The following is a 10,867-nucleotide window of genomic DNA, read 5'->3' on the forward strand; positions in this document are numbered from 1 at the left end:
TGAAAAAGATATGATTGAAAGGATTTGATTGGAAAAGATATGATTTTTAAATTTGATGACTAATTTAATGCTAATTTTTTGAAAATTATGAGTGGAATGAAGAAAAGATATTTTTTTTTTATTTTTGAATTTTATGAGGAAAGAGAAAAACACACAAAAGACACACAACTTAAAATTTTCAGATCTAATGCTCCTTGTTTTCGAAAATTTTGGAGGGAAAACACCAAGGAACACCAAACTTAAAAATTTTAAAATAAAAACACAAGGAAGACTCAGGAGCACTTTGAAGAATCACAAGAACATGAAGGAGGAACACCAACATTTATTTCGAAAATAAAATAAATTAAAATAAAATAAATAAAAATAGGTGAAGATTTTCGAAAAATGGAGAGAGAGAAAAAAATGGTTAGGAAGTTTTGAAAAAGATATGATTGAAAGGATTTGATTGGAAAAGATATGATTTTTAAATTTGATGACTAATTTAATGCTAATTTTTTGAAAATTATGAGTGGAATGAAGAAAAGATATTTTTTTTTTATTTTTGAATTTTATGAGGAAAGAGAAAAACACACAAAAGACACACAACTTAAAATTTTCAGATCTAATGCTCCTTGTTTTCGAAAATTTTGGAGGGAAAACACCAAGGAACACCAAACTTAAAAATTTTAAGATAAAAACACAAGGAAGACTCAGGAGCACTTTGAAGAATCACAAGAACATGAAGGAGGAACACCAAACTTAAAATTTTTAGAAAACCAAACTAAAATTTTCAAAAATTATAAAAAGATTAACAAGAAAACACCAAACTTAAAGTTTGGCAAAAGATTTAATCAAAGAAAAATTATTTTTGAAAAGAAAGATTTTAAAAGGAAGATACCCAATTACGAAGAACATAGACCAACGCTCTAGCCAATTGGGCAGTAAATGTAACACTTGTTTTGAAGAAGTATTTTTAATAACTAAGAATAAAACTTTTTTGAAAACTAATGTTTTGAAAAGGCACAAGAAAAACAAGAAAAGATGCAGATCAAGAAAAACTAAAGATCAAACAAGAAAAGTAAACAAGAACAACTTGAAGATGAAGAAAGAACAAAGAACACAAATTTCGAAAAAAAAAGAGAAAATAAGGACTTAAAAAAAAGAAAATTTCAACCAAAAATAATAATAGAAGACTCTAAACCAAAAAGAAAAAATTTTCCTAATCTAAGCAACAAAATAAACCGTCAGTTGTCCAAACTCGAACAATCCCCAGCAACGGCGCCAAAAACTTGGTGCACGAAAATTACTTCACACTATGTAATTCTGCACAACTAACCAGCAAGTGCACTGGGTCGTCCAAGTAATACCTTATGTGAGTAAGGGTCGAATCCCACGGAGATTGTTGGCTTGAAGCAATCTATGGTTATCTTGTAACTCTTAGTCAGGAAAACAATTCACTTATCAAATTGAATTACGAAAAATAAGAGAGTATGAAATAAATCTTTGTCTTCTGAATTTTAGCTTTTCTCTTGTATTCCTCTTCCCTCATGCATGAAAAAGTGCAAAGTTCCTTCCATGGCAAGCTCTATGTAAGGTGTCACCGTTGTCAATGGCTACTTCCCATCTCCTCAGTGAAAATGGTCCAAATGCTCTGTCACAGCACGGCTAATCATCTAGAGGTTCTCGATCATACTGGAATAGGATTTACTATCCTTTTGCGTCTGTCACTACGCCTAGCACTCGCGAGTTTGAAGCCCGTCACAGTCATCCAATCCCAGAATCCTACTCGGAATACCACAGACAAGGTTTAGACTTTCCGGATTCTCCTGAATGACGCCATCAATTCTAGCTTATACCACGAAGATTCTGATTATGGAGTCTCAGAGATATTCATTCAATCTAATATAGAACGGAGGTGGTTGTCATGCACACGTTCATGGATTGAGGAAGGTGATGAGTGTCACGGATCATCACCTTCTCCATAATTAAGCGCGAATGAATATCTTAGATAGGAACACGCATGTTTGAATGGAAAATAGAAGTACTTGCATTAATTCATCGAGACGCTGCAGAGCTCCTCACCCCCAACAATGGGGTTTAGAGACTCATGCTGCCAAAAGGTACAAATTTTAGATCTAAAATGTCATGAGATACAAAATAAATCTCTAAAAGTTGTTAAAATACTAAACTAGTAACCTAGGTTTACAGAAAATAAGTAAACTATGATAGATAGTGCAGAAATCCACTTTTGGGGCCCACTTGGTGTGTGCTGGGGCTGAGACTAAAGCTTCTCACGTGCCTGGGCTGTTTTGGGCGTTCAACGCCAGGTTGCAACCTGTTTCTGGCGTTGAACTCCAACTTGTAACCTGTTTCTGGCGCTGGACGCCGGACTGCAACATGAAACCTGCGTTGAACGCCAGTTTACATCATCTATCCTTGATCTAAGTATGAACTATTATATATTGCTGGAAAGCCCTGGATGTCTACTTTTCAACGCAATTAGAAACGCGGCAATTAGACTCCTTTAGCTCCAGAAAATCCATTCCGAGTGCAGAGAGGTCAGAAACCAACAGCATCAGCAATCTTTTTTCAGCTCGAATCAGATTTTTGCTCAGCTCCCTCAATTTCAGCCAGAAAATATCTGAAATTATAGAAAAGCACACAAACTCATAGTAAAGTCCAGAAATATGAATTTTTCCTAGAAACTAATGAAAATATACTAAAAACTTAACTAAAACATCCTAAAAACTACATGAAATTAACCCCAAAAAGCGTATAAAATATCTGCTCATCAATCATCTGGGTTTCAATTCCTTTGAGGTGGTGACAATCTCAAGGTTTCAAGGAACATTGAAAGGTAAGGAAGCATTCATGATCACAAGGGTGCTAAATCCCACACATAGGACAAGCATGAGCTGCAATAGAACTCCAACTTCTAAACGAACCCGCTTTAGTTTTTAGTGTTTAAGTTGCTTGAGAATGAACAACACTTAAAGTTTGGTGTTGTAATGTTTGAGCATCACTAACGCAACAAAGGAACTTCATGTGTACGCATCTGCTCTGCGTACACACAACTGCGCAAGCTCAACAAGGACCAATTCCTCTTTGGACAGGTGGCGCTAAATACTACGACTCGGCGTTTAGCGCCGAGAGCCTCGTAAAATGTGCCAAGCTTTCTGGATAGCTAGTGCTAAATGCCACCTCACCAGCATTTAGCACCGAGGCCTTTGATATGCATGTAAGATTCTGGATTGGTGGCGCTAAACGCCAGTCACCAAGAGTCTAGTACCGAGAGCGTGAATCAGAATGGGGACCACGCGTGAAACAAGAATCAACGTAAGGCTTTTTGATTTGATTTTAAATCAAATAACTAATTAGAAAATTTCATTAGGTTTTTAATTTATGTTTTAAATAACTTTAATTAGGACTATAAAAAGGATAGAGATTCGCCCTTTGGGAACTTTTCTGCTCCTATTTCCTCATTTCGCAATTTACAGTTTTTCTCTCCTAGTTTTTTTCTACACCATGAGCCACTAAACCTCCATTGTTAAGGTTAAGAGCTCTATTTACTTTGATAGATTAATAATTAATTATTCTTCTACTCTTGATTAATGTGTTGATTTATGTTTAAAAATTGGTTTCGTTCTTCATCCTACGTATTAGTGTATATTGAAAAATAACGCTAATTTAAATTGAATTATTTTGAATCTAGGAAAATTAAATCCCTAGAATTAAAGCTTGAAATCCTTTTTCACAGCTCCTCAATTAGCTGTATTTACTGTGATACGTGACATATAATCAGATTATTTTTGGGTTCTTAGCGATTGCGTGCTTATAACTTGGATTTTGAACTTAACCTTTGAGCCCATATGATTGAATTGACGGTCGGTTGGGTTTGATGAGATTGAATTCCCTAGGAATAGGAATTCAATCACTTAGGGTTTGATGAGCAGATATTTTATACGCTTTTTATGTTATTTTGCTACTATTTTTAGTATATTTTGTTAAGTTTTATTATGTTTTAGTAGATTTCAATGCAAAATTCACTTTTTGGATAATACTTTGAGCTTTTATGTGTTTCTTATGATTTTAGGTGACTTTTTGGTGAATTTGGCAAGTTTTGGCAAAGTCTGATTTAGAGGCAATCAAATCCTGACGCCATGCATTCAAGCGAGCCTTTCTGGAGCTACAGAGGTTCAATTGATGCGCTCTCAACGGCGTTGGAAAGCTAACTTCCAAAGCTTTTCATCCATATATAATAGTCTATACCTTTCTTTAGAAATGACTAGCTAAACTGGGTGTTGAACGCCCAACTTTCCCCTTTTCTGGCGTTCAACACCCCAAGAGGACCTAAGCCAGCACTGAACGCCCAAGATTAGCGTTCAACACCACTGATGAGCGGTTATATTTTATACGCTTTTTGGCATCATTTTCATATAGTTTTTAGCATATTTTGTTTAGTTTTTGTTAAGTTTTTATAGGTTTTAGTGTTAAATTTATATTTTTGGATTCTACTATGAGTTTGTGTGTTTTTATGCAATTTCAGGTATTTTCTGGCTGAAGTTGGGGAGCTGCAACAAAAGTCTGATTCAGAGACACAGAAAGCACTGCAGATGCTGTCCAGATCTGACATCCTTACGCTTGATGGGATATTTTTGCGGAGAAACGAATTTCTCCAAGACACCCAAATCTAACCGGCAAGTGCACCGGGTCGCATCAAGTAATAAAACTCACGGGAGTGAGGTCGATCCCACAGGGATTGATAGATCAAGCAACTTTAGTGGGTGATTAGTTTAGTCAAGCTAACATTGAGTGATTTGAGTGACAATTGAAGCCAACAGAATGTAAACTTGCAGGAATTATAAAGTGCAGAAAGTAAAATTGCAAGTAACTTAAAGAGCAAGAAAGTAAAATAGCTGAAACTTGAATTGCAAGAAATATAAATTGCATGAAAGTAAAGGGGACTGGGTGCAGGGAAATTAAACCGGGCCCACTTTCTAAGATGAGAATGATGCCTTATATAGGCATTTTTACAAAATAAAAATGAAATTCAAAACAAATTACAATTAAAATGAAATTTCTATTCTAACTATCTCTTGTGCCTTTGAGTGATGATAATGGGCCCTTGCTCTTGATGGAATTGGGTTGATAGAGGCCTTGGTTGATTGCTCTTGGAGTTGGAGAGAGAACCGAATTGAACCGGGTTGGAATCATGAAAGCTTGAGTAAAAGTTGGAGTAAAAGTTAGGGTCTAACTTTTGCTCCAACTTTTCACATTAGCACCCTTCCTTGCTGATACCAACGTTGGGGCAAAAGTTAGGGGTCAAACTTTTGCTCCAACGTTGGCCCCCTTGTGTGCATGTATGGGGTGCTACTTTGTCCTCTTGTCAACGTTGCCAATTTCATGCCAACTATAGACTATTATATATGGTTGGAAAGCTCTGAATGTCAGCTTTCTAACCCAATTGAAATCACCTCAATTGGACATCTACAACTCAAGTTATGCTCATTTGAAGAGGACAAGGTTGCTGGCTTTGGTGTGCAGCGTTTGAGGCGACGTTTGTCTCAAACGTGGTCGAAAACGCCAGTTCTGTAGGCTCAAACATATTGTCCACCCCATACTATTATACATTGTTGGAAAGCCCTGGATGTCTACTTTCCAATGCCATTGGGAGCACATCATTTTGAGCTCTACAACTTGAGTTATACTCCGTCGAAGGTGCAGAGGTCAGTTGGCCTCACTGCAGGTTGCCACCATGTTCGTTTATGCTCATTGCGGGGCAGTTTTCTCCCTCAATTTTAGTGTCCACTATGCAGTGCCATATATGCTTGGAAAGCTCTCGATTCCTACTTTTCATTGCTTTTTGAATCACCTCATTTGGAGCTCTGTAGCTCAAGTTATTCTTGTTGGAAGTATACCCCTTGCACACTCATGGCGCCAACGTTAGCCAAAAAGTTAGAGGCTAACGTTGGCGCAAACTTTTGCTCCCCCTTTGTATTGTTCATGTGCCAACGTTAGCCCAAAAGTTAGAGGCTAACGTTTTGATTTCTACATATAATAGGCTCAGAATTGAGTTGGATTTGGGCATGGGAATCCCAGGATTCGCCCCCAGCATTTTCACTTTAATGAAGTCACGTGCGAGCATCGATGCGTAGGCGTGGGTCACGCGTACGCGTCGCATGGAAATTTTGCTTTCCACGCGTACGCGTCATGTACGCGTACGTGTCGCCATGCGACTTCACATTCCACGCGTCTGCGTCTGCTACAGGTGCACGTCGATGAATGCATCCCAAATCCTTGATTTTCCATGATTTTTCCACTTTGCAAGCCTTTCTCTTCAATCCTTTGATCTATTCCTAGCCTTTTCAATCTGAAAACACTAGCAAATACATCAAGGCATTGATAAACCCCAATTTTTTGGTTTATCTTCTGCTTATTTTGGGCGATTTTATCAACATTTCTCGCACTTATTCACAAGAAATGCATGGTTTTGTGTTCACTTTCCAATATTGCTCCATGATGGAAAACATGCTTATTTTGCCTTAAAATTGCCATATTTTAATCCTCTTCTATTGCCATTCGATGTCGTGATGTATTTGTTGAGTAATTTCAGGAATGACTTAGAAGAGAGGGAGAAAGCATGTACAAAAAGGGAGGAACATGAGAAATTGAGATCTTGGGAAAAGCAGCATCGGCGCGCTCGCGCACTCCACGTGCACGCGTGGATGGGATTGGCTGGAAGTAGCGCGCAAGGATGGACGCCTCCGCGTCACTGCTGATTCGTGCTTGGCATGCGATCGCGTCATCCATGCGATCGCGTGGATACCAGCTTCCTTAAAGCTTCGTTTTGCTTTCTCCTTCCTATATTGTATGTTTCCTTTTCATCCTTTAAGTCATTCTGCCTTAGAAAATCTGAAACTACTCAACACACTAATCACGGCATCGAATGGAAATAAAGGTAATTAAAATAATTAATTTTTAAAGCTTAGGAAACATGTTTTTTCACAATATGACATAATAAGGAAGGAAAAGTAAAACCATGCAATTAATGTGAATAAGCAGGTGAAGGATTGTATAAATCACTCAAATTAAGCACAAAAGAACTCATGAAATATGGGTTTATAAACCTCCCCACACTTAAACACTAGCATGTCCTCATGCTAAATCCAAGGTAAATAATTAAGGTTAAAGTGATGGAATATCATACAATGCAACCTAATTTAAATGCAACTACCTAAATGAATGATGTATTATACAACTCTAATTTATTCATTCATATATAAAGCTTACATGTAGCCAAGTTAATTTACATTCTCAAGGAGTCATGTATATATATATATAGCCAACCCTTAAATAATAAAGCATTTTAGCAAATGAGATGGGAAAGAAAACATTGTACAAACTTGCAAAACAATTAGTAAATTTAAGCATTGATATATGTTGATGAGTTATTGAACCCTCACTGGATTTTGTGTTTACTCTCTAGTCACTCAGTGTTTATTGGGTTTATTCACTCTATTTTTCTTTTTATTCTTAATTTCTATAGCTTTGTTTTTCATCTAACCAATCAACAATTATAGAATATAGTCATACCAAAAAGTCATGAGGTCTTTAATTGAGGTTGTAATGGGGTCAAGGTAAAGGTAAGAATTTATGTAGAGGGTCAAGTGAGCTAATAAGTGAATCCTTAATTAGACTAAGATCTCACCTAACATACATATTCAGTAAAATAATATCTTTTTACCTATTTTTTCATATTATCCCACTTATTGTTACATGCTCATGTTTCACTTTTTATTTTTATCCCATGTGCATTGTTTTTATTTTGCATTGGGGAATTTCTTTTGTATCCCCTTTTATTAAGATGCTGAAAAATAAAATAATTTTTTTTAATGCACATGGTAATTGAATCACCTAGATTTTCTCATGAGCATGCTTCCCAAATTTTATTTTTACTCCTTTTAACTTTTCTACCCTTTTGTTTCTATTACCCATGTTCCCAAAAGGTTTCCCACATTTTTCTCTATTTATAATTTTCTATCTTAAGCTAACCAAGGATTCACTTGGGATTTTCTGTTGTTTTTCTACTTAAGGCTAGTAATTTGGCTAAATAGAATAAAGGGGTTTTAAAAGGCTCAAGGGGGCTAACAAGGGTGATGTAAAAGGTAGGTGTAGTGGTTCACCAAAATAAACGCCAGAGATGGCGACCTCCCCACACTTAAAAGGAAGCATCGTCCTCGATGCTCAATCAAGCCGGGTGTGAAGGAGTGTCATCACTGGGAGGGATGGTAGCTGGAGTCTCGGTGGTGGTGGTGGACTGAGGGTCTGGCTGCTGTGGAGGAGGTGCTGACTGGATCGGGATCTCGAGATCCGCAGCCTCAATCTAATGTGGGACCGCTGCCTGTGGTGCGGCTGGTGCTGCCTCCTAGGGATGGGTCTCTGCCTCGGGTGCATCCGCCTCCTCCTCAGATGCCTCGGAGGGTGTGTCGTGCTCGGAGGGGATGTCACCGGAGCGTATCATCAGCTTTAGGTGCTCATAGCGCCGCTTGTTGCGACGCTCCATCTAGTCAAGTCGTCGGAACAAGCGGTGCACCAGATGATAGACGGGCTCTGTAGCAGGTGGATGTGCAGTGGTGGTCGCAGGGGTAGGTGGTGCAGTAGTGGAGGAAGAGGGTCCAGCAGACGGTGGGGCTGACTCATCAGTAGCAGTGAATGGTGGTGGTCTATGGCCCAAGGCTAAGAAGTTCCGGCTGTGCGGAATGATCTTCCTGCAATCCGCCGTTGGTGGTCTCTCATCAGCAGCCTCCTATGGCACGTCAGCTCGACGGCCAAGCTGTGTAACTAGTTTATGGAAAGGGGAGGGTGCCTCGGACGTGGACCCTGGCCATATAATGCCGAATGAAACGTGGCAGATAAAGGTCCTTACCCTCCAGCACACACCAAAGGAGGGTGATCATAGCAGCCGAGATCTCCGTCTCGTGAGTACTCGGCATCACATAATTACTCAAGATCTGATGCCATAACCGAGCCTTATCATTTAAGTATGCTCTCTTGATCCCTCTAGGCATGGTAGTGTCCTGACCCATCTCCCAAGGGACTGTCGGGTCGAGAGCTATCCGTGCCTTTACAGCATCCCAATCAAACTGCATCTGACGCATGTCCTCCTCAGCCTTTGAATAACCATCAAGCTGATCGGACTTGGCTGGGAGCCGGAGAATGTCCTCTAAGGCCTCTTCAGTGACTAGAATTTGTTTTTCTCTCAGGTTCATTGCATCTAGGATAGTGAGATAGTAGTTGCAGTAGAATTCCCGTACCCAAGATGAATTGACCTCTGTCAGTGTTCTTTCCAGAAAGAACCAGCCCCTTTGCTTGATTTGCTCAGTGGTGTACTGCTGGAGTGCTTCTGGAATCTTCAGAGTTCGTTCCAGATATAGATTTCTGGAGTTTGCAAAAGCCGGGTACTTCCGGTTTGCAAATTTTATTGGGTCATTCGCAGGGAGCAGCTGGTCAGCTTTTTCCTGCTGTGTAAAGTTCTTCTCCCGTCATGAAGAATCGTGCATTAGAGCAATGATGGACTGGGAGGAATCTCCTCTCTTGCGCTTGCCAGTAGCCTTGCCTTTTCCTTTCCTTTGTGAGGCAGACATCCTAAAAAATAGAAAATCAGGATATGGATAAAAATAGGAAAGCAATTAGGCAATTAAACAAAGGAAACTCAAAGCAGCAAGGGAGAAATAGAATAAGGAAAATGAGTAAATAAAATGTGATTGAATTTATGTTAAATGGAAAAATAAACAATATGCCATGGTTAGAAAGTTAGAGGAAAGTGAAAATAAACAGAAAAGAGATCAAAAGGGTTAGTATGGTTAGAATTTGAAAAGGAAATTAGTAAATTAAAATTAATGAGTTAGTAAAGTGCGGGTTAAAGTAAGTGGCATAGAAAAATTCCATATAACAAGGATTCACAGGTAAGAATAGAAGTACTCATAATTGAACAAGGAAAACAGGGTGATGCTGATTCGAATAGATATAAAGAAAGCAAAAATTGGAATCAGTGAATCACAAATGCAGTTTATGAACCAGGAAATCAAAGAGGATAAGAATGTCTGCCATAGCATTCATGAAATGGTTTGGGTAAAGCAGAGTAAAACAGAGTTCAGAAATGCCAAACCAAAACATGAATGAAAACAATTTACAAAAAATTTTGGCAGTATTCCGGCTAAAATTGGATTGTCCCGGAAAATAAACAGCAATCATAGCAGTTCATATGAATTAAAAACTTGCTGCAGTTACCAGTAATGAATAGAAACAGGAAAATCTGGAGTAACAAGCAGCAATTGCAAGAAATCATAGCATATGAATGAGGTCACAAGAACAGCAAAATTGTAGTTAGGATAAAACATAAACAGGAATAGTGCAAGTAAACAGACCTAGATCCACTAACCAGAGCCTAAGCTACCTAACAACCTAAAAATCCACTACATCATGCGTATCTATCTATCCTAATGATGAACAGAAACGGAAAAAAATTATAGAAAAATGACGAACGGATAAAAGGGGATTGCATTTTGCGGAACTTGGTAGGCGGGAGGGGTGGAACGGGGAAGAAGGTGGCTGCGGCGGCGTCCGGCGCGGTGGCGGGGCACGGTGTCACGGTGGCGGCTGATGGGGGTAGTGGCAGAGGGAGGGTTTAGGGTTAGTGATAGGAGAAGGGGGGTTTGCGGGTGGGTGGCGGAGAGAGGGGGCGCGGCTGGATGGCCGGCGGTGGTGGGCGGTGGTGGCGGTGGCGGCTGAGGGGTGCTGGAGGAAGAAGGAGCAGAGCGGGAGAAGAGGGTTGGAGGAGTTATATTTTTGAATCCACGCGGCCGCGTAGGGCACGCGGTCGCGTGGG

Source organism: Arachis ipaensis, chromosome B08 (genome assembly GCF_000816755.2).
Source record: "Arachis ipaensis cultivar K30076 chromosome B08, Araip1.1, whole genome shotgun sequence".
Classification (NCBI taxonomy): domain Eukaryota; kingdom Viridiplantae; phylum Streptophyta; class Magnoliopsida; order Fabales; family Fabaceae; genus Arachis; species Arachis ipaensis.